The sequence below is a fragment of the Larimichthys crocea genome, chromosome IV (genome assembly GCF_000972845.2).
Source record: "Larimichthys crocea isolate SSNF chromosome IV, L_crocea_2.0, whole genome shotgun sequence".
Classification (NCBI taxonomy): Eukaryota; Metazoa; Chordata; class Actinopteri; family Sciaenidae; genus Larimichthys; species Larimichthys crocea.
In genome coordinates, this window is record NC_040014.1 from 1634781 (window position 1) to 1660335 (window position 25555).

Consider the following 25555-nt stretch of genomic DNA (forward strand, 5'->3'; position numbering starts at 1 on the left):
CTGTAGAGAGGCGAAAAACAAAACCTGTTCTCACCCACCACTCTGACTTGGGTGCAACTCACCCTAACTTCACAATCTGTAATTTTTCCGGTTCTCCTTCTGTTCAGGTTTAACGGTGTGCATCATATAAACAAGACATTTCTTACGCACTGTCTCTCTCAATAAATTGGGTGAGTTTAAATTTTCTTCCCCCCCCCATTCATCTTGTGTCTGTTTCCCACTTCCTCTTTTAATGTCTTTCATTCACTCAACTCTCTCCCATCAGTAGTCTGTTTAGTTTTTTCCATCTTCCTGTGACTCACCGTCTCTCTGTGTCTCTCATTGTCTGTCTCTCTGTCACTCCTCCACCCCTCCTCCCCCGTCTCTTGTGTTATTACCCCAGCAGTCTGTGGTCAAATGTAGTCCAGTTGCTAATATAACCACTCTCAAAACAGGCTCATTGATTTTAATCTTTCTCTGTGTGTGTGTGTGTGTGTGTGTGTGTGTATGACAGAGAGACAGAGAGACACACACACACACACACATGCATACACACTTTTTCTCCCCATCTCCGTTTGTCTGCCCCCTCCCGCAGCCCTCCCTCCCATCCCTCTGTGGCTCTAATTGCGATCAATTAGGAAACTTCAGAAGGCTGAAATAGGAGCTGTGACAAGGGGCATCCGCTGAGCTGGCAGGGAGGGAGAGAGAGAGAGAGAGAGAGAGAGAAAGAGAGAGAGAGAGTGAGAGAGAGAGGGAGAGAAGTGGTGGAGGAGAGGGAAAACAGTGACATAGAAGTGGAGAGAGTTTAGGAGGGGCAGGAGAGAAGTCCAAGTTGGTGTCGAGAGATGAGCTAATGGTAATAGCGTGATTGATGTGGCCACGGCAGCTGAAAGTCACATCGTTTTTCATGCCAGGTATCGATTCCTGACAACCTCTTGTTAGCTTTGGGGAGCAAAGGATAGGGCATGGCACTAACATCACCATGGTTAGGGGTTGTATTCCCATCTGAAACGTATGCAGTTACTCTGCTGAAAGGTGCATCATGCTCTGAGCATGGCAGCTGGAAAAAGAGACAAACAGATTTTAAGAGGCGTTTGCGTTGTAACATGCACAGAATTTATATATTGTGTATTTTCATATCAATGTTTCCTTTTTTAAAATTCTGCTCAATGCATCTTTTTCTCAGCGCCTTTAACTGCCAGAAATACACTGAATACAGCCCAACAGGTCTGTGATGCTTTATATTAAAGACTGCGGATGTAAAAGGCAAAAGATTTATGTTTACGTGCCTGACATTGTCTGGATGGAGCGAAAATCAAGTGAATAAAACTCAGAATGTCAGCATGTTACACTGAGCCCGGGGCCTTGTTTTAAAAATATTATTTTTTTAGAGGATTTCTGCCGTTATTAGACAGTTTGATAGCTAAGAGGCAGACAGGAAATGTGGGGGGAGAGGAGGGGTGTGACATGCAACAAAGGTCCCTGGCTGGAACTGAACTGGAGCTCAGCAGTTAAATGGCATGCACAGTAACGGCTACCAAGGCACTCTGAGATGGAGGCATTGTGGTGACAATTCATTTCTTTAAACATTGCTAGAAGACCCAGACTTCACAACAGGGAAACACAGTTTTTAATTTACATTTTGTTGTTGTTGTTGTACTACTGCCTGCAGGTGGTGCAGGTGTCTAAATTCTTTGGCTGTAGATGACACACATTAATTTATCTACACCTCTGAAACTTGTGCGGTCTGCAACCGAATGACCGATCGGCTTTTCATTGTGCCCCATGCTACACATCAATGATACTGTGTTTCTCCACTTAATTTGATTCTAACGACACCGTAAGAGTTGTGCGTCTTTTTGTAACTTAAGCCCCTCAGAACTAAACTAAACAAGTAAGAGACAATGGGGATGAAGGCAGCTGATCAAATAGAGACCCGAGTCTCAACTTTCCCCTTCCCTTATTTTCAGTTTATTTACATATGTGTTACAGACTGCCCCTTAAACACACTAGCCAAGATTCCTTTGCTTGAACAGTCTTTTACAGAAAAACAAGGAACTTCTTCCAGTCACAGTCCCCCTCCCCTCCAGGAGGAATATTATAAATAGCATTATTATCCGGAAATTTTCCTTCACAGAGACTAGAGCAGGTTGGTTGCCTTGAGGTTTTTAGAGGCAACAGCTGAAGAATGTTTCGACCACAGCGATTCTACAAGATTCATGTTATTTCACGCAGAGCTTGACTTGGAGATAAAAATAAGCTTGTTGTAAATAAATCTAATGGTAATTTTCAGACAGTTCCTGTCAGAGATATGGGAATGTGTTCACAGCCTTGGGTTTGTTAAGTGTTTCTGTTTTTGATACATATACTAGAGGCTGAGAGCCTTTGGTCTCATGTTTAGCTGGCTTTGCCTTGGGGCATACAAACCCTTTTATCTTGTCACCCTAATGCATATGTGTATGCATGTGTGTGTGTGTGTGTGTGTGTAAGACAGAAAGAGGGAGAGAGAGAGAGGGAGAGAGATAGCAAGAGAGGGAGAGGCGAGGATCAATACTAAGCCGTCAGGAGGTCTGCTACTCCCAGAGAGAGAGGGAACAGGACACCCAGCAGAGAGTGGAGAGGGAGAAAGTAATAGAGAGAGAGACAAAGAGAAAAACAAGTCAGGAGGAAGGGAAGAAGGAAGAGATGGAGGAAACGAGGGGGGAGAGATGGATGGACAGTAGAAAAATAACAGGAAAGAGAGAGACAGATGGGGACCGGGATGGGAAGGGAGAGTAGATGTGGTCGGTGATAAATGAACTGATACGAGGGACAGAAAGAACATAGGAAAAGAATAATGCAGATGGAAAAACTAGAAAATGAGGGTGAAGAAAAGGGCAAGTGCAGGGCTACAGGGAGGGCTGGAGACGGTAGCAGTTGTTACAGGTGAAAATGTAGCTACATACTGTAGAAGGTGCACTTTACATTATGATGTTAAACAAAGAACCCCCAAAATGTCAAAGATCCTACACAATATCATGCAAAGTCATACACCACTTGTAACATCAAAATAATTCAAGACAAAATATGTAGATGTTAAATTATGATTCAAAGCTCAAAAGTATCTGCATTGCATTATTCACCACTTGTCATGTCAGATATGTTGGAGCACAAAAAGTAGTAAGCAAAGCAAGCAATTAACGAGTTCAGAACTCCGGCTTGACATAAACCTGACAACAATTACCCAATGTTAATCCTTGATTTCAGCCTAACTTCAACCAATTATTTTTCTTTTCTAAAATTAACCATACAGCCTAACAATTTCACTCCTGACAGCGTGGTATTTTCACATTTTGAGAAACTTAACCTTTCCTTTCTAAAACATCACAATACAGCTGGTGTAATCTCTGAATCATGTTGAAGTGTCTTCGAGCGGGACAAAAAAGCTCTGCTTGCTGAGCTCCGTGGATGAGCTCTTTATAAATGTGAGTGTTTAATATAAGAGCGGAATCATCCTATAACTGAAACATCACACATTTGATCCCTGATATGGACAGAGTGTCTGCAAAAATGTCAGGTGTCCTGTTAAAGTGTCATACAGCCAAGCGCTGTGCATTGTGCTGGTTAAATGCCTTAGATGTAAATGTCAACGTGTCATGTTTGTACCGCCTGTCTCTGTCGTATCTAATGCAGTGAGAATATAGTGGATCAGCTGATGTTTGCCCCATGCTGGCTTAAGTGGCATGCTCTTTTATCTCTGGGTGACTAGGGGTGTAGTTGCAGATTGTAACCCCCCGGCTCAACATCTTCTTCTTAGTAAACTACGGTGATGTCGAAACATCGTGGTTCAGCATCGCTGCCTCTTTTGAAGAAAGCCTGCGGTGTCTGTAACTATAAAAGACTCATTCTAAGCTAACAAAAACACAATGATGCTTATTTTAAAGTGATTATACAACAATGGAAATATAGAATCCATATTATATTTCATATTCTGTAAATAGAGTGCCCTAAATGTTACACACTGAACCTTGGAACCTTGATCTCTGTCAGTATAGGTGCCACACAAGACCTCCTCCTTATAGAGACAACAACAACAAAACGAAGAGTATTCATAGCATTCGTTTTGATGCATAATTCAGCGGACATAAACATCAAATAAGGAGTGAAACGAAACATATCCCACTAGATCTAAAAGCTTCAACTTGACATCCATAATGAATATTTAAACTCTGATGACCTTATGTCTGTAAATGATTTACTGTTCTGTCTCCCGCATGTCTATTTTTATAACTTTTGTCTTTTTTTTTTATTCCCCTTTCACCTCTTTTTATCTTCTTTTTCTTCTTGTGACACTTCGTTTTTTATTTTTTCATTTGCTGGCTTCCTAGTACTTTCAAATCCTTAACCAAGACGGATAGCAGCGGGTTGTGAGCCTGATAGCTGCAGAAGTAAGAGCAGAAAGTAAAAACTAAAGGAAAAAAAGAAAAGAAAAAAAATCATCTTATCATCTGTGACTTATCTGTGAATATCATCAACTGTAATTATCTCTCCGCAGTATGTTTCAGCCCCCGATGATTAAGTTTCTTAATGGGCTCTGGGAATAGTATTATTTAATGTAGGGAAATAAGATGGGGAATAATACCCCATTATTATTAAATGTATTCGAGATGAAGAATTTCAATTGTGAGTTTCGTTATACTTGGGCCAATAATGACCCAGGTTCTTTAATGAAAGAAATGACTCTGAGGCATAACACAGTTTTTCACAAAGAAGCAGAAGACTGTAATGAAACGTCTCTTCAGCACTGAACTGGTTTAAAGCATGACAGGAAGAAAGGATTTTTGCACTTTAATGCAGATTTTCACTAAATAATTTTCTGATACTAATCAGCAGGTTTCAATAGATCAGTAAATCAGATAGTTCCTAATCAGAATCAAATAAAAGGTTTGCCAGTTTTAGACTAGGTTCTTGTTCAGCTACTCGTGTTTTTAAGACTTTTTGGACTTTTTTGTTAAATGACAAAAAGAATGAAAAAAACATATTGATATATCTTAAAGTAAGCTATCAATTACAGTACCATTGTGTCTGCACTGGAACTTGGGTATCATATTGGCAATGTCCAACCCTATATAAAAAATAATCAGGAACAAATGATGAACACAAGAATGAAATGAGATAATCAACAAGTTAATGGTTTTTATTTCTGAGTTCTGAAATACAGTCCCAAACCAAAACATTGTACTTATGTGCACTGTCATCACACTGTACTGCAACAGATTAACGTCTACCTACTGATATCACTTTTACAGGTTAGGTTATTTTTTATTAGACCCATTCAGTGATGAAGACCAACAGCATCATTTTTAACGGAATATGTCTTTGCAACCTGCATCTCTCTCTGTCCGTCTCAAGGTTAGGGCTCGCAGGGGAGGAGAGGGATCAGGTTACACTAATGCATCATGGCTGCTGGAGGACACACATGCACACGCCTCGTCACCCACTGTCTCGCCCCATCTCTCTTTCTCTCTCTCTCTCACACACACACACCATTGCGAACTGATACCCTCGTACGAGTGTAAAGCACCACCGTGGCCTTGTGTGATTGTGCCCTCGCAACCTGTGAGCTGTCTGCTGTCTGTCTCTGGGAAAATCACTTGTCTCCAAAAATAAACTGAAACCGTGCACAATCACTAAAAGGCCTGGCTGAGGTTAAACAGTGGCAGAGCAGTAAATTTCAATTTACGCTCCATGTTATGAGATATCCAGCGTTACATTGTGACAAAATTGATTTGCAGCAGGGAAATTAATTTCGGAAATTTGATATTATACAATATTCAGGTGATATTGCAAGAATTATATCCGGTTATTATAACCGTTTTGCTGACATAACAACATACCTGTATTTTTGTAATATAACCCAGAAAACTTTGTAATGACTTTGAGTGCAGAAATACATCTTGCACTGCTCTGTACATGTGCTTTTTTCTCTCAATTATGATGATAGTGCGGACACTAACAATCGTTTTCATGATCGATGGGGTCTGGGAAATTGTGCTTCTTCACTATTGTAGAAATCTGAGAGAGAGACTCAACAGGCAAAAACCCAGTGACTTACAATCAGCAAGAGCAAGAGAATATTAGGCATTTTGATTGTCAGAATAATCGATTATCAAGTGTTGTTGATTAATCTTCAAGTGATTATTTCAACAGTATAGTTGTAATTATTGTTGTAATTAACTCTTGCAAGAAATAATGGACCAACTACCTAAAAAGTTATGATTGTATCCCATTATCGTTGGAACAGGTCGGCAGATCTCAATTTACTCCATCATTGTATGATTGTTAATTGGATTCATAATTATTTTGAAGTAATGACTCACTCACACTTGGTCACCAGTTAAAGAACCAGCGTTCTAGTAGTGGCATCTAGCGGTGTATGTGCTTCTTCCAAGGATGAAGGAGAAACTATTGTGGTGGAGATACATGCAAGACCTCTATGTAGAGCCGGTGTTTTGTTTGTCCATTCTAGGCTACTTTACAAGTAAGGTGGTTCAGTGTACCCCGTGGAAGAGGACACATGATGTCTGTATATATATTAAAGGCCTATTCTTATTATTTTCAGGTGAAACATAGTTATGAATATCTATTTCCTGTCTTCTGTAAATACAGCCCCTAAAGCCGACACAGTGGACCTTTAATTTGGACGAGCTGATGTGTCATTACTGAAGCCCACACAAATTCTACCTGCTGATGTTGTGTTCTCCCCAGTAATAATATATTCAGCTATTTCCATCGTGCTTACAGCCCGTCTCTGAAAAATTAGGAGCCTAAATCTCCATTTGGGCATCTGTCATCCACCCATATTGAAGCTAATTAGCACAATTGTTGATTCAATATCTGACAAATTAGCATTTTGGACTGTTGGTCGGAGCTAAATGATTCATTGATATGATCAGAAATATAACTGACAGATTGATCAATTCTGTTATCCCTATACTCGCTTCTTCCTATTCGGCGTCCCGCGGGAGCTAGAGGCAAAGAAGTCCTGGCTGTAGTCTGTAATACAGGGCTAACACACAGGCAGACACTTCCACACTCACATTCGACAGATAAAAACCCATGGACGTTCACACTGACAGAGATAAAGGCCTCACTGTACAGATCAGAAGCACTTCCATGGGGCCCAGCAAGGGACTGCAGTCTGAAATTTCCATCGGAAGACCGACCGTTGACCTCTAATATTAAAGAAACACCAGAGTGCAAGGGCAGTCATTTTCCCTCTGAATGACACTCTCTCCTTTACACACATGCACAAACGCGCACACATACACACACACTCTCTCCTCGGTGTAGTGAGAGGGCCTTATTGTGTGAGTCAGAGGAAATGCAGACACAGCAGAGGACAGGCCATCCATTGATCCGAGTATAGACTCCTCTCCTTCTCAGCCTCTCTTTGCTGCTATCCCACACTGTCTCTGCCTTTTTTGTTCCTATCTCAACCCCTCAATTTCTCTGCTCTCTTGTGTTATCTGCACCCTGCTCTCCTACATATAGTACCACCCGCACTTTCCCTACATTATCACTTTCTCTCTCTAGACCATTGTTGCTACTTCCCTCTCCCTCTCTCTCTCCCCCCTCTCTCTACATGCTTGTATCTGGTAACCATACTTGCTCCCATTCTCCTGTCTGTGTTTCTGGTCTCTCTTTATTATCGCTATCTGCCAAAAATCATCCATCCTCTTTCCTCTTTTTTTTTTCTTTCTTTTTTACTTCACTTCAGCGTCCCCTCTCAAATGACTTATATTTTTTCCCTTGCCATTCTCTCCAACTCCCACAATTCCTGCTACTTTGGGAGCAGAAATTTAGTTGTAAACAGAAATGCTAAAAGTGGAAGATGTGGGGGAAAGAGGAAACAAAAATAGATTATAGGAAGGATGAAAAAGGCTAACCCAGGAGCAAGGGAAAAGAGCTGAATAGATTAAAGGAAGGTGGGAAAGAGGTTAAAAGAAAATAAGTAGGATGTGGTAGTGAGGAGGAGTGGAGAGAAAGGGGGAAAAAAAAAATATGAAGGGATGACAGGTAGACCGAAGGATGGCAGAAAATGTACGAGAGTCGTAAGGAAGGAAAGGAGGAAGGAAACCACGACCGAGAGCAGTGACAGGTAGTTTGTATGTTGAAAGGTGTTGGAACTGTGCCAGTAAAAACAGGCGCAGAGCTGAACAGGAGGAAGTGATTTAGTGAACACACACACTCACTCACACACAGTGCACCTTCAGTGATGGCTGAAGCAATCCTCTGGTGACTGGTAATCCTCAGAACTCTCCTCCTTTGTACATCCCTCCTCATCCTTGCACTCACTCCTTCTCCTCCTCTCTCTCCCTCCCTCGCTGCTTCTCCAATTCCCCGTTCACCTCTCTCCTTCACCCCCGCCCCTCCCTTCCCTCTCAGCACTGACACTTTCTTCTATCTCCCCTCCCTCCACCTCTCTCCTTCCTCTGTGCCCCACTCCCTTCCTGCTGGACGGACTTTTATATGAGCCATGTGGACCTCCCTAATGACATGTGGACCTGTTTGTGTTTGTGTGTGTGTGTGTGCGTGTGTCGAAGGTGCTGACACGTGCATGTGTGTTTGTGTGCACTTGAAGTGCTGACACGTACGTGTTTGTGTGCGTGTGTGTCTGTGTGATGGAGGTGCTGACATGTCTGATCGCGGTGCGGTTCTCCTACTGAAGTCGTGCCGGCAGCCTCTTAGCTTTGAAGAGGCCAGTGAAGAGATGAGGAGGGGGGGCGGCGGCAAGGGGACGGCAGGAAGAGGAGGGTGCAAAATTAGAGGGGCAACAAGGAGAAGAGAAACTGAAGACAGAAGGGAAGAAGAAGAAACATGAGAGGAGAGGAGCTGGTGATGAAAGTGAAAGGCAGCTACTGTATTTGGAGTTCCTTGTAGCCCTTATTATCTAATTGGCTGCTTATTATCCCTGTAATAGAGTTATTATAATCAATCAACCCACACAGCTCTGTTAGAAATGCAGAAAATAGAAATATTGCAAGATGAAAGGAGTGATTCATGCAGAAAACAACGATTCCGTCTCATCAGAGTTAAGTAAATCCTTTTGACCGAAGAAAAAAAAAACACTCTTACCGTAGTTTTTACCTCAACTTTCAGAAAGTTTTAAAGTAAAGACCTTTGGCAGATGTAGTTGCACATATCATCCTGTTTGTTAATCTAACAAATGCTGGGGGGGGGTCGTGAAAGCGACACCCAAAACAAGCAGGTTTGGTTTAGCTGACATCTTTTCAGTCTGTGTTATTGATGTGACGTAAAAAGAATCTCGAAAGACTGCATTCAACGATTTACGACCACAATGCAAAATTTACTGAATCAGTGTCAAGGATGTGAACTCGAGTAGGAGGCGAGGGAAGAGGCACTTGCCATTTTTTATTTAATATCATACGTGTGAGGCATGTTGATTTTAGGGTAGGTTATTATTTTTCAGTGGTCTAAATTATCAGGGTTTTTTCCCCCATATGTTCAACAATTTACAACATCTGTTTTTTTTATTAGACTATATCCTGTCGAGGGCAACACCCAGTGGCTCATTATGTTAATACTTCCAATTAAAGTATGACATGGAAATACAAAAGCTACAGAATATAATGTGCTTTAAACTTTGTAGCCTACAGTAGATACAGTGCAGCAGGGCCCTAAAGTATCTAGTGTATCTACATCTGTGTACGGCTGTTTTCCTTCTCTACACTTCTGGTAGAGCTGTATGTTTGTTGAAGGGATCACGTCGACGTGCGATTGTATTTCTCCTGCGACCCAGCACTCCTTCAGCAGTCTGATGGAGCAGGCTCCATGTGACTGAAGCGCCATAGCACCTCTTTGAAGTGCCAAAGCCATGTTTGAAAGATGAAAGCAAAGACAGAAAAATATACAGGTGTTGACCTATGATAGACTCTTAGACAACAAAATGCAATATCAAGCACACAAAAGCACTCAAAGGCACACACAGATCAAGGCCAGTCCGGTGATATATAACCCTACCTGAAAAGAAAGAAGAAAATAAAAGTGTCAGTGTGAACAGATGCTATGTATTACTGTTTATGCATATTCATCACAGTATTTACAATTTATCAATGACGATGCATGCGTAACATTGAAGCTTACCATTTTCCAACATATTCCATAGTGCTTATTCATAATGAATGTGGCAGCCATTGGCTTCCAAACTATTTTAAGGTAGGAAACTGACCAAGTAAACTTCATGTCTTTGGCATGTATTTGTTGAATATTTCAAAACAAAAGCTTGTTGAATGAAGATCCTGGCAGATGTACAGAAATCACATTGTGAGCAAATGTCCATTGTGTGGTCTCCCTTGATAGTTTGAGGAATAGCAATGATTTGTGTATAAAACATGAATCATATCCTGGAAATGTAAAGTCCCGCTTGGCCCTGTTGCACATAAGCTGTGGGGTCCCAGAAGTTGGTGTAGGAAATGTTTGACAGCGTGGCTAGTTAAGAGTGATTGATGCCCGCAGCCCTCTCAGCTGTTAAGGAGAGATGAGGGGAAACAAGTGATGCAAATCGGATTGGAGGCTGCCTGCTGGCATCTGACTTCAGGAATGGTGATTAAAAACACATTATGACAAAGACAACATCTGGTCGTGCATTCAAAGCATCAGCCGAACAGTAGTGTAGTGCTGCAGTACCCTGGCAGAACATGCACAGAAGATGAAAGGTGTGCTGCTGCAAAAAAAAACTATTCCAAACAATGACAGATGAAAAACAAAACAAGGTTATAATTAAAATCACCTTTTCACTGCTTGATGCTTTGAGCAAACTGAAAACAATCACCAACTAATTAGTTTCATTATCATGGTATTTGCTGATTGTCTGGAAATTGTCTTTGAATTCAGTGTAATATTTGTTCTTTTTTATTATGCTGCAATCTAAATAAAAGACAGATTATATCAGTCTGCTTAAATGAGGGGCTGCTATATCTCAAAACTTTGAAACAGAATATTTTGAACTGTTGAACAAACGTTATTATACTTCTTAATTTGTTCAAGAAACATATGATAACCTTTGCTTTGCTTTCCTTTGCAAGGTGAAGATTCCTGAACCTACCAGTTACATAAAAAAGGTAATTAGAAACAAAATAAACAATGACAAATGGCGGTAATTTTCTTTGATAGCACAACACAAAAGGCAACATCTGTGCTTGGCACAGATACTGTAGGGCTATTAGCTCAGTGCGGCATCATACTAGCAAAGCATGCATGCCTGGATGATTGTCAGGATGAGTTTTACGCTGATCAGATGACTTTGTCAAGGTCAATCAACTTACAGAATGGATCAAATGTCAGGACTGACTTCATGGGGCATACATGACGATAATTAAATCAACTACAATTATGTTGTTGTTTTTTTAAATTGTTATTGGTGTCTCTTTGTTTGCAGACAGTAGATACTCTTCATCACATAACCCCAAAACATTTCTTTTTCAAGCATCAGATTTGGAAGCTGTAGCTTCTTTGTCTCATATTTTCTGTGAGTCAATCAGCAACCAACAATCTAAAGCTGGTTTTGTACTTTGTGACATTTGTCAAAAACACTGTTAGTTTTAATGGATTCTGCAGCCTGACATTAAGTAAATGACAACACTGAACTCCAGGGTCAGTGTTGTACTGCCACAATGAAGCAATGCAACAAATATTTTATTGCTACGCACTAGCAGCTTTGCATTAAAGTTGAACAAATTGTGAGTTTCTGAGTGTGTTGTCAATAATAGGAGTTTTCATATCATAGCCACGTGTACATGCATATGCATGTATGTATGAATGTGAATGTGTCTAATTAAAAACCTTTCATTCTATTTTAATGCTACATCTTAATGTTTTAACTTGACACCTATGATAGTAATGAGGCCAATGCCAAACCAAGAACATCTTTGATCTAGAACTACCGGCCAGTTAATATGTATCTTCCTAAAACAATCAAGATCCCTGCTGAGGTGCTCATGAACAAGGCACTGAACTCATATAGCAGCTGTGAGATTTTATATAAAAATGGTAAGAAGAGCAATAGTCATGTGTTGTACAAAAAAAGTTGCTTTAAGGAATAAAAACTGTCACTCAACACGAGGAACATATCTTGCCACCCGACTATTAAACTGGAATTTCATTCACAATGTATCCAAAGAATTCAGGGAAATGCACTGTCAGTGCAACTCAAACAAGAGGAGGTTGTAAGGAGTGACATTTCTTTCCTTTTAAAGCTTGACATATTGTGACTTGTCAGTGGGTGACTGTCACTCCCCACTGAGTAAAATTAAAACATGCTTATTTGAAACCGTATAATCCTTCCTTCTAATGCAATGCAAACCCAGCGAGAGAAAACTCATGGAAGATAAACCCCACATTGACTGGACCGCAGTGGTTCCCACACTTTGACCGCCACGTTGAAGTTGTAAATTCATAAGCTAGTTTTGGTAATCAAATGTGTTAGTCAGACTATGATGCAACATCTTGAAACACTTCAAACAAATATACAGACACGCAGGGAGCAAATTCAACCCTGTTTCTCTTGAAATGTGAGAGTTAATGTTTTTAAAGTTAATTTATAGTTTGGATTAAATCTGGTACAAATTCTAGTGGAAGTGAAAAATATCTCCTGTTGATCGTTTGTGTGGAACAGGTCTATTGTGTCTACACAGTTCTAATTGAGTGCAGTGACTCAAATGCCACAGCAGCCATTAAGCCATGTTACTGCCTGAAAGAAACAAAGAGAAAGAAGGAAGGAAATGATTTGGCTCCATTGACACTGCCAAGATCATATCGACAGTTTGTACCTAGAGATTTAGAGGGTTCTTCTTCCCTAGCGGAGATCAAACGCAGATGTGGTCTGTCAGAACAATAACAGAAAACTACACTTGACGGTTAAATGTTCGGGAAGTACAACAAATGAAAAAGTAAATAAACTAAATGTTTTCCTGCCATGGGACACGGCCATGGATTAAGTGTTGTCATTTCGTTTGGACATATTTTTTTTTTACTTTAGCAGCTTTGGCTCCATCGCAAACAATCATCTTGGTTTCGATTTGATTGAGCTTTCTAAGTGGCTGTCAAAGAATGAATGGCTAGAAAAGTATTCACTCTGCTATTGTAAAATTATTGATTTGAGCCCAACATGGGGTGCAAAGACTGGATATGACAAACTGACCAGACATATATAAAGATTAATCATTGAGCCCTTCCATTGGTCCATTCATTGGTGGCAATTTTAATGATAAATTAATCAAATTAATAAAAATCCACCAGGATTTGCTGCATTTCTACCTGCTTGTAGTCACTGCTAAATTATTATGTTTTTATGGTTACGTTAAGGCACCCCTAGCACGTGGTTAAAGTTAGAGAAACCTTCATCATTAGGGTTAGGGTTAGGGTTAAACCTTGATTTTGCAGCGACTAGAATCATGAAACATAATGTGATTATCAACAGTTATCCAGAACCATGGTCTTTCCGTGCCTAAAACCACAGAAGGGACTCAGTATGTGAATCTGATCTTTGGTGTCAAAGTCATGTTTGTCTTGTACGCCCACGATCCAGACCCTCTCACACTGAGGGTAAATGTAGCACACGTCTGTGGTCCAGGCTGGTGATTGCATTTGGCGCAAATTAGGAAATATTTAGTATGTTTTAAACTGAATTGTGATTTTGAACTATTGATGGGACAAAACAAGCAATTTAAAGATTTCACTTCTGAGCTGCCAGAAAAAGTGATTGGCATTTTTCACAATTGTCTAACATTTTATTGACCAGACAATTAATTGATTATACTTGTGTGTTTTACGAGATAGCTGCCACTGTTGAAAATTAGGCTCAGAAAGTAATAAAAAGGATGTAATGAGTGTTTCAATAATCTTTGAAATAAAGGGCAGAGGGAAATGCAAATTAGAATTACTATGGGGAGGTAAAAAAAAAAAAAAGCATGAAACAAAAAAGCAATTGCTCAGAGTAGATTGTTTTGCTCAGAGTGGAGTCGTTTAATTTGTCATGGTCTTATTGAAGTGTAAGCACACACATGTGAACTCAAATACAACCGCACACAGTCACAGCCATAAAAAAAAAAAAAATAGAATGATACGGATTTGCACAGAAGCAGACACACACAGAGAGAGAAGCACATACACACCTCTGAGACCTGGCCTGGGTCTCCATTCTAAATGCTGCAGTTCATCTGTGTGAGCTGTAGTTGAGTTAGTAGCTAATTAGTTTGGCACAGCAGCGTTCTTCCCAGGCCCTGAGTGTGTCTGTGTGTGTGTGGTGTGTCTAGTGGGGGGTGCAGTGGAGGGGTTAATCCCCGCTACTTGTTGTTCTACGCCACTGCCCCCCTTCCAACACCAAGCCCTTCAACTTTCTGCCTGTCTTCTCTCCCTTTCTGCTTCCCCTCCTCTCTTTGGCCGTTGGCTTTCCACACTGATTCTTTCTGTCTTCTCTATCGTTTTTTTCCCCTTTCTCTCCCTTTCTCCACCTCTTTTATCGTTGTCTTATTACGTACATGTTTTGTCAACCCAGTCCTGCTTTTTGTCCCCTTTTACCTCATCTCTTAACTCCTCTTTTGCTTCCGTTCCAACTCCTGCGTGTCCCGTCTTCCTCTCATGCGTGCATATTTATTTAACATTTATTTCCCACTCCCTCTCCTTCTGACTGTCTTATTTTCTCTCTCCATCCATCCATCTCCTTCTCCGCCATTTAATGAAAGCCCCTGGTGTTGGACTAATCCAGTAGTGGAGTGTTCTCAGTGTCTCGCTCGCTTCATTTCTCTGTATCTCACCGCTCATCCTCCATCTATACGTTTCTCCCTCAGCCTCGACTAATGGCGGTCCCCCCACTATCTTTGTAATCCTGTGTTTCTCTCCCTCCACCTTTTTGTTGCTTTCTTTTCCTCTTCCTCTCTGTAGACTAATGAAAGTCTGTGGTGTTGGTCTAATCCCCTGGCTGTGTGCTCACAGCCTCTTTGTTGGTCAAATCTGACTAATGCCCTCCGTCTCACTCCACAGCACAGGAGCCTCTTACCTCAGCCCTCATGGACACACACACACACACACAGAAACGCACACACTTTCACACATCACAGATGCCTTGGGAAATAATATGATTTTGCTGAAAATGTATGTGTCCGTCTCAGAACTGACAGTGAATGCATACATACACATTGTTTGATTTAGTGGTTCTGTGCACATTGTTCTTCATATAAATGCATCTCTGTTCGGTTATTTATCCCCAGGTACCTTTTTTAGTACTTTTAGGACCTTTTTGCAGTCTCCATTTTCTGCTGTTGCATGACGTACGAGCATGACTAGATGTGAGCTATGTGTCGCCTTTTAAAGCTACAATGAGTCCTTACGTTGTAGCAGTTGTGCTCCCAGTTCTTAGAATTTCATCCCAGTTCAACAACGGTGTTATGAAACTGCTGGCAGAGCACGGGGCAGTCATATCACCTCCACCAACAACAAGAACTCTGAAGCTAAACATGGAAGATAAGATACCCACTTTAAAACATGTGTCCAGATTTAACTTATGGACAGATTATAAAGCCCTCTGAAGCAAGTTGTGATTTGTGATGAATAAAATTGATTTAGCATGTAAGTTTGCTATGTTAGCCTTGAGGAACAAAGACGAGGAACATTAAGGAATTTCTCCAACTCAGAGTTTGCTACGAGCTGGATCAAAATGTGACAAGTATTCAAATAGACCCTCAATTTCCTAATGGTAGCAATATAGATTGTAGTTCATGCTAAAGATCTACATATTGTAGTAGCTGTCAGGGTGTGCTAAGAGTGAAATCATCTTTAAATGAGACCTCCCTCACCATTTAAAAAAATAAAAATAAAAAAATGAAAATGACAAAAATAGCCCGGCTTAGCCATGAAGTCCCATAAAGCAGTATGGCTTTGTTCAGACTGCACGTAAATCGTATTCAGATTTGTGTATCCAGACCACCAACCTATGTACATGAGTTGCTGTGGTAACCATGTAGGGCCAGTAACTACGCACGCTGGTGTTGCGGCTTTCCAACATGGAAGCACCTTTGTCAGAAGGGCAGGCAGTTTATTACAGCATCAGCAACTAGTACATCACACCAGGGCCCAGAAGCTGCCGGTCGCCTGTCCGCATGAGGACTAAGAATAGCCGAGCTTAACTCATTCATCATCTATATCACTAGTGATATAATGTAATATATTTTTGGCCACAAGCGGGATTTCGGTGGTGCTGTTTCCCCCTTTTGGACCAAAGTAAGGAGACAGCATTTTAATTTAGTTAAATACAAATTTCTTATCATTAACACAATGCAGAGGCATGTTTCATGTTTGAGTGACAGACAGAGCAGCAGGACACAGAGTTCAGTGTGCGGTTGTGTTGTTGTGTGACGGATGGGGGTCACATAGAAAAATATTTGCACTGGTGCCAATCTCCATTATGTTATGCCATCAGTTCAGACTTTGTGGCCAGCAGTCTGAACAAGGCCTATAAGACAGGTTACTGTGTGGGTCACCATAAATGTTAAGTTAAATTAGACCTTCAGCTTAAACACATGGCTGTGAACAGTAAATCTTTCCATCCATGAGCAGCTGTCAGCATTGATCCGACCTTAAATCACCTACGTTGTAGCAGCACTGGACCTAGGCAGCAGACTGACCCTGACACCTACACTAAGGTCAAAGTAGATTATTTTCAACCTGACCATCATCAGTCATAGTCGTAACTTCATTCAGACGGTGCTCTGGTTGACCCTCAAATGACTGCTCCATTACAGAGCAGACAGTGACCTCATGTAACCCCAGTCATCCTCTGCAATGTTAATGGCTTATATTGATGTACTGATACTCGATGTCCCAATAACACACATACAAATGTTTTAGTCAATGTTCCTTGGTAATGTGGCCTGTCAGAAATATGTGCACATGATAAATACAGAATATGCTGCATTGTGTGTCAGCTATTGATTTTTTTTCCCTCCTTTCTACCGTCTCCCGGTGCTCGCTGCCGGCAGCACAGCATCATTGACTTTGGATCACGATGTGGTTGTGTGCGTATCTCTGAGAAGCATATACGTATGTGTAAGTGTGTGTGGAAGAGCGAGTGCACATTTTACTTTTATGCGCGCGCGCGTGTATGTGTGTGTGTTTTCAGAGTTTGGTCTTACACAATTCTGACAGTGTTTGTAATATTTTGCAGTCATTAGATTGCCTGTTTATCGAGACTGTGCAATAAATCATGACAAAACATAACCAAACACAAGTGTGTGTTTATCAACAAGGGAAAGCTGTTTCAGGCCTTGCACATTTTCAGCTGTGAACATGACACAGAGGTTAAATTGTTTCAGTCATGCTGAAACTACATTGAAATTGAGTTCTTGTGTGCTCTACGGCCACGTGGTGATAGAGAATAAAATATATGTATGGAGTTCTGTTTTGGGGAACAAAGTAATTGGATTTGTAGAGGAGCATGCAGACCTGCAAGACGGGAGCTAATAGGGAGCAGCAGTACATCTCCACATCATTTGATACAAAAACCTAGCTACCGGTATAAATAAATAAATACTGGTCACTAATTAAAGCCAGGTAAAAAAAACAAAAATTGTAGCAGATTAAAGCACTTCTTTCTGCAATATGATAAAATAGCTACGCTTAGCCTATAAAAGTGGAAAATTATGAATAAAGGTCTGTCTGTGATATGAATCTGTTTCTAGCAGGCCTAATTTGCTCACTGGTGGCTTATTCTATTAAGACTTGCATTGTATTTAGAAAAAAAAAATGTAAAGATGACAATCAGAGTCTAATTTTCGAAGTACAATGGGCACAAAAAGAATTTAACCAGGTTAATTAACACTCACACATTTGCAGAAAGATAAAGGATTTGCAATTACAGGCAGAGTGTGATAGAAAAACAACATGCAAATGTGTAAATGACAAAATTATACATAGCTGTTTTCTTGTGACACTTCTTGTTGCAGACTTGTATTAAATGTGTATTAGAAACATTTCTGATGCACATTCTCGTATGGTAGTTCTTCTAATATGTCCCCAGGTGCTAAAATGAAGACAAGATGCTTGACAGTTGAGTGTTTTTTCCTGGATTTCTTTTTTTTTTCTTTTTTTGAAAAGTAGACACCATTTAAAAAAAACATGACACCCACTCACTTTTAAAAGCACAGAAAGACAATAAATTATACACGGCACATTTTAAAGAACAGCAAGCAATTGAAGTCTCTTGTCAGCATCAATAATGTTTACAGCCTTGCCCTAGATCCAGTAGATATGCTAAATTATCCACTTTAGGTAATAGTTTCCTTTCCAGCAAAGAATATAAAACATCCATGGATTAATCCCATACTTAAACATGGCCTTCAGTGTTTATGCACCAAACATGTCAAATATCAGAATTACACATGAGCTCTTTTGTTTCGCACTTCTCTTTTCTATCCCATTACTCTGCTCTGTACTCGCAGTAAATGTTAAGGACCATATTTCAAACCACATTCTCTCATGTGAGAAGTTAAACATGTACAGAGTCAGCCAAAGGTGAAATCCAGCCCCTGCCAAGGGAGATTTTCAGCTTACAAGGTCTCAGGCAAGACTCCTCTGATTCATAAATGGTGTGTAGAGGGAGCAAATAAATGTCTGTAAGTCTGTGTGAGACTGTGTGTGATCACTAGAAATACAATGCCTCAAACTGTCTCATCCGTTGAGGCATCTAATGATCCGTCTGTTTTCCCAACACCCACCACACAAGACCATGACCATGAAAAAATCTGTAACTTATTTAGTGTTGAAAGATTTATCTTCATGGCTGAAACATCTTGAGAAACTGCTTAATATTAGAACAGTTAATTAGAATGAAACAAATGTAGCCTAATTGCTCTAATATGCATAAAAACTTGAGTTTGAGCTCTTGAGCACTGAAACACATGGTCATAGAAAGTCAGAAAGCAGAGAGTATAAGTGGGATGTAAAGAGGAGAGCAAAGTCATCTGAGACAAACCGAAATCAGCGAGGGGTACAAGCCCACAAACATGAAGAGCTGAAACACCAGGGACGGTAAAAGGGAAGGGGTGAAAAGGTATCCCCACCTCTCTTGGCACCCCTCTTCAGCTTCTTGCCTAATCCCCACAGAAGCCGCCATGAAATCAGCCCTGCTCGATGCCTCCTGCCTCCAGTGTAAGACCACAGTAAAATCAAGGAGAGAGAATAAAGGAAGAGCAGGGGCGCTAATCCACCCGTCGGCCTGCATGCTCGGGGATTTGAGACGAACTCCTATCACTTACCATGAAGGAGGAGGAGAAAGAGGTGGAGGAGTATGAGTATAGGCCAAGGAAATGGCTATGTACTCCCTGTACATCACCTTATTTTTGTCAAGCCACTGCTTTGGCCTACTCTGCTTCCAACTATTATAATATGGCCATTTATTTTCACCCTATCTCTGGTGCTCATTCACTTTCTGTCTGTGTTTCAGTCTCATTCTCTCCACCCAACTCTGTCTCCCCATCTCTTCCCCAGACTTTCTCAGCAAGCCTTGTTAATACCCCTCTATCTCTAACCACACTGTGAGCCAATTTAGATCCCAGAGAAAAGCTATGAACTTTGTTACTGCCGCCAATTCTCAAAGAAAGACATCCAAAAGAGTTATGTAGATATGGCAGTTAGCAGCCTATTCATGGGGAGAGGTTTCATAGGAGATTGGGGGTTTATTGCTCAGATAATTAAATTTATTAATTAAAATTTTCAGCAACGACTGTTTTATTACATAGTCTACAATGAAGAGTCTAGATAACATGCACGAATGGGCTTCAGCTTGACTTAAGGCAGCCAAGTCATTACAGCAGTTTTGACCCAGACCACCAAACTATATTCATGTGCTGAAAACCCACACAACCCACACAAAGGCCATAAAAACAGCTACGACATTCGTTGATACAATCAAAGCTTAGGATGCCGTTTTAGATGTGTGGGGTTTTCTAATTTTCTTCAGATTAACTGGTAACTAGCTTTTTAAATGAAGTTACATTTTGGGAGCATTACATGGGAGCTGCACACTAAATAAGAATCCACTGCCAGCAGCCATCTAACGTAGGCCCAATTCAGATCAAATCATGTGCTGTGGCAAAAACACAGGTTTTCTCCTTCAGTTGAACGGAGGCATTGTGTTTAGACCTTGTTGATGTGGGCTGCAGTGTACGCCTGTGGCAGAGAAGTTGAGTCAGATTCAACTTTTCTAGAAAAGCAACCTGATGTCATGCTGGGGTGGTCAATCCGATGATCAGACCAAGAGAAACTGAGCACTATCCAGGTGGAGTTCATGGACTAAACCATGATCGATGATCTCTGTTGTATTCTGGCTTGGTTTTTTCATGTACCAAGCTTCTATATCTCAACACTAATAAGTTTCCTTTATTTTATCTGTTATTTTCTGATTAATTGCTGTTTCGTTCATCACAAATGAATACATGATAAAACCCTGCATCCGCCACACCTGCCTATTATTTAGCCTACATAGGTTTAGACTAGCATTAAGGAAAACGCTTAGCTTGTCTCTCTTCAAAGATAAGAAAATCCACCCAACCATCACCTCTGATGCTCACCATGTTAATCCATATACAAAGACAGATGTTAATTTGACTCAAAGGTTACCACTCAGAAAACTTCTATACACATGGGATTTGTCAGTTTCTTCCTCAGCAGTAACAAGCTAGGTAAACTAGGAACTCTACATTGGCCAAAGACGTGAATATGTGTTTGTTAGTAATTTAGCTCTCATGTAGTGCATGCTGGGATTGGTTTCAATTCCCCACAGCACTGACCAGGATACGGAGGTCTAAAAGATTGATGTATAGATGGATGGATGGAACAAGCTGCAACTAGAGATATGTCACAATCACTGACTAATTCATGGCTAAAACCTTTTGTTGATGCGGCACACGGGATCAGACTTTTGGCAGAGTCCATCTGAAGTCAATGCTCGATAAACCCTATAACTGCTCAGTACATAACCCCCAGTTCTGCCATTTTGCCACTGATTGTGGATGTGGTTCTGATGCTGGCAGTGGTGGTAGTGGGCAATTAGATGTTGGAAGCTGGTGACAGAATGATACAAAAGCAGCTAATTGGATTAATGAAGAGCACACTGATTAGTGATTGGCTGCTAGATGGGTAATTGGTTGGGGAGATGTCTGCTGAATTTCAAAGTCAGGGTTTAATGGAGGACAAGGCATGGCAAATAAGGGTAAAACCTATGAATTTTTGAAATTAGGTATAAGGTGCAAAATGAGACGATAACTAATCCATCTACTGTTCATGAAAAAGCGCACTCTTTCATTCTAAAACTTGGAGCCTGAGATTGAAGCTGTTACGGCAGGGAGTTCTACTCATCCAGATAAGATTGAACTTGTCACCCAGAGTAATGTTGTCAATCGAAAAAGGAGAGGCCATACCTGAGTGCCTGTGAAGAAGCAGCGATAGTGAGTGTTAAATTGCATGCTTTGGCAGCGGTGCTTGAGCAAACACATTTAATGTTGCGATACAAAAAATATCTATACTATCTTCTCTAAAAGTGTTTCTTCAAGTTTTTGAGTCAACTTCGGTTTGCATGCTGTCTTGTATACGCTATGCAGCTCCACAAGGTGCATGGGAGCTAATTGACCTTGCAGAAGTGAATCCAGCATATTGTGAATTAGCCGAACCCAGTGGTGCACCGTAGATCTCATCCTGTAACTAATTATTATCAGCCATCTGCTAAATGTATTCACTCCACCATCAGCCATATTGCAAGGTTCTGACATAGTCTATGTGTGCTTTTGTGCTTTTTCTTTATCAACATTCCTTACTTCTTATCCCTCGAGTCTATTTCTCACTTCATCTCTATTTCCCTGTTCTTCTTTCTTGCTTCTGCACCTGTTTCTGTCTATCAATTTACCTGTCTGCTCGCTTAGTGTATTTTTATCTTTATGCTTTATATTCTATACTATTTCCACGTCTTGAAAGTATCCTCACTGAAAAAATGTTCACAGTGATGCCTGTGGCTTTTCCAAAGTAGCTCCATTATTTCTGGAAAGACTAAATCTAAATTCCTGTACATGACACAAATCTAGAGCTGTACCTGTATGGCTAAATACCTCTAGGGATATTAAGAAATATTTTTTTTCTGTAATTACAGCATACCAACTGTTCCCTATTGTAGTGAAACCTTATTTCACCATAAAATGTTTACTGCATAATGCTTTCTTTTCTGCATAAACGCAACACATGCATGCTCAAATAGCTCCGTTCACTTGGTAGATTTATGTACATGGTTGAAGTGATGTGTAGCAACAATATCAGTGAGCTATGACATCCATTATGCCACCTTTATGGAGCAGCTAAGCAGTTATATTCATCACTGAGATGTTGTTTTGTAAGGGTGAGGGCGATGCGGTGAGGGGAATGTAAAAGGAGATGGAAGGGGACTAAACAACAATGAAGAAGAAGGAATATTATGGAGATACGGAGACAGCAAATGTGACATGCAACTTGTTAATGATATGCCAGATGAGATATAATGAGGGGCTATGAAGCGTGTTACCCAATGGCGGCAACAACAAAAAAAGTCAAACTGTGGAAAAACAGAGAAAACTAGAGATTATACGAGAGTTTACTTTAGCTGTGCACTCCAGAGAGCAGAGAGACAAGCAAAGATGGTCGCTATCGGGCCCTTGACAGAAAACATCAGAGTTTCTTTTATTGCCTGTGATTACAGATAAGTGCAGTGTTTTCACAAGAACCCATTTGTTTTCATAAAGATTTATCCCCCACCCCAAGAGAGAAGGGAAAAGAGACAGAGTAAAAAAAGTCGACAGAGAAAGAGTGGAGGGGATGAGGAAGGGCTCTCATTGGTATTAAATGTGTTGATGCTAATGCTAAACTAATCCCCATCTCCTGTGTCTTTTTTTTTAGACATTTCATCGTTTCTCTGTTTTTTCATTAATTTTGCTTCAACTCTGAACTGCTTTTTATTTTATCAGATCTTTCATTCTTTCAATCCCAACTGACATCCTATTTTTCACTACACTCCCTCTTCACTTGACTCCTCCATTCCTCTGTACCTGCCCAACTCCAAACTGAATCAGACTCCTGGCAGGAGTAGTAGTAGAGGAGCAAACCCTGATTCTTTGCTGTGAGAACCCAATCTTATTCAGAGCAAGTCTAAAGCAGCACCCTATGGTGCTTTTTTCCCTTTTTTTTAACATTTGCATCTAGACTAATAGTAGGGCTGCAACAAAGTTTCCAATCTTTACTTTTCACTCAGCCCATTTCCCCAAAGGTAGTCTTGCCTAGTCAGACTTCTTTCTCATCAAGCTCTTTGAAAACTGGAGGAATACCTCGTCTTTCGACTTGACTTTGGAAAATCTTTGGGGAAAGTTTTAGAAACATCCACGTCTGATAACGGCACATGTGGCTTTCTGGAAATAATGAGTTTTGTAGAATTTTTTTTGTGCGACTTTGCACCTTGTAGCTATGCAAGAAAGTTTAATGTTGAGTTTTTAATGAAAGTTGAACAGCTATATTTTTATAATACAGTATAAGGACCGTTACATATACGGAGATTCATTCCATTATTTGAGCAGTGATCATGCCATATAAACATACATGACTAAATCTCACGAAGTTCTCTTTGTTTTTAAGATATAAGCAGACAAATTACACGTATTATCGTCACAGAGGGGGTTATGTTTTTTTCGGATTACAGAGTACTTCTCTCGTTAGACTTATTTAACCAGGTGAAATGAAATAAATGCGCATCAGTGCCATGACAGTTATTTCTTTCATGTAATGAATAAGTTCACTGAACAGAAGTCTGACACTGGATTCGTTTAAATGTTTCCCCATGAATAAAAAATAAAAAATAAATAAATAATCCCTGGTCAATGGTGCAGAATAATGCCCCGTCATCCATCTGAGCCATTACATAAAAGCAACAAATTACCATCGACAATAACCTGCATTAGTCTCCGGTCACTGAGCCACTTGTTTCCACTGCAATGGCTTCCTTTGTCCCTTTGGGACATCCCATTTAAACCAAACCATTTATAGCCAGCCCACAGGCTGAGTGTTAGACAGACTTCTCAGGACAGAAAGGACACAGAGTGATGGCTGTCACTGGCTAGACATCCACTGGTCAGAGGACAAATCCCAGGATCATGAGGTCATGTTAGAAATGGGAAGAATGTTGGAATGTCGAGGTTTCTTTTCCTCCAATGACATGCTATTCATCATAGGGTTGCTAATATGAATCTGTACTGCAATAAAAGTGCAGGGGTAACTGTTTCCTTTCAAGTGCACAGCTGCCAGACTGTTCCTCTGTGACCTTCTGGTGGCTGGAAGCAGAACACAATCTGTTGTAGCAAAGCTGTGTGTGGCCAATACAGGATGAAAACTGTGATGTTCATTACAACTGAATCTGTGGTCGTTACTTCAGCAACAAAATGAATGTTTGAATGAACCCTAAAAGATACATTATGCCATACAATACTATACCCTGTATATTTGTGCAGAATAGTTTTGTCAGTAGCGTTTAATGAACCAAAGCAATGAGACAATTCTAAAATTGGGTGAGTGCACATCTGTTATCCTGTCAGTCTGTCAGCTACTTTGCTTGGCTTCCTTCTTTGGGACAGATACTGGGGAAAGAAGTAAACAAACACACAGGGTGTAGAAAGGGGAGATGCGATGGCAGGCGAGGTACTCGAAGCACTTTGCACATTTGCCCATCACACATCAGCCTTTAAAAAGCTGAGATGTTTGCATCGATGAGTAAAGTGGGGAGAGCCCCTTTCACCTTGAAATGTGCTGCGTTTCTGTCTAATCTTCTTTCCTCCTTAAAAAAAAATTACCTTTCTGAAGGGCGCTGGGGGTTCAGAGAATCAATAGATCACTCAGCCTGCAAATGTATTATCTTACAAAGGAAGGGGTGGGGGATGAAGAAAGGGAGGAATGGATGGAGGAGGGATATGAAAGGAGAGGAGAGGAGGTGGAGACGATGGAGGGAAGGTGCTAGAGAGTGGAAGGAAAGAGGGAGGGAGAAGTAGAGGAAGTGAAGGATCAGGGGTAAATAGGGGGAGAGAGCTGGTGGAGCCTGGACAGATCAAGCAAGGGAATGATAAAAATTGAAAAAAAAAAAGGCTAGACGAGGAGAGGAATGACAGGGGAAGAAAATAGTTAGAAAAACATTGCCAGATACCCATTAAAGTGGGAATTAGGGAGAAGAAAGTCTAATGAGTAGGTGGGGGTGTTTTAACAAATAGCAAAGTACCTGCACTGTATGTGAGCAGGAGTAACAACAACAGCAAAAACTGGCATAGCAATCACATTAAGTTGGTCTTAAGTTGGGCTTAAACATTTCATAATGTAGTGGGTTGTTTCCTCATGTTCTACTGCAACTGATCCTCTTATGCCTTAAAAGAAAATGCAAGCTGGAGGTTTAATTATGCCTTGAAGGGAGGGATGGGTGTTACAGTGACTGTTTATGGAAGTACAAATGTGACATTCAAGCCAGTAGACT

General features: G+C 40.6%; 1 protein-coding gene across 5 annotated transcripts in view; it reads left to right on the plus strand.

The window, feature by feature from the left end:
- The window catches only part of cntfr (ciliary neurotrophic factor receptor), a 213475-nt gene that overhangs the window by 44701 nt on the left and 143219 nt on the right, over positions 1 to 25555 (plus strand). Inside the window, exon 3 of one of the 5 annotated variants that reach the window (XM_027278569.1) lies at positions 108 to 170. The exons of 3 other annotated variants lie outside the window; for them this stretch is intronic. The gene's annotated coding sequence lies outside the window, so the exon portion shown is untranslated. Of the gene's footprint in view, positions 1 to 107; positions 171 to 11084; positions 11100 to 25555 lie in introns of those variants that run through there. One more of the 5 variants, XM_027278570.1, reaches the window with a different exon arrangement.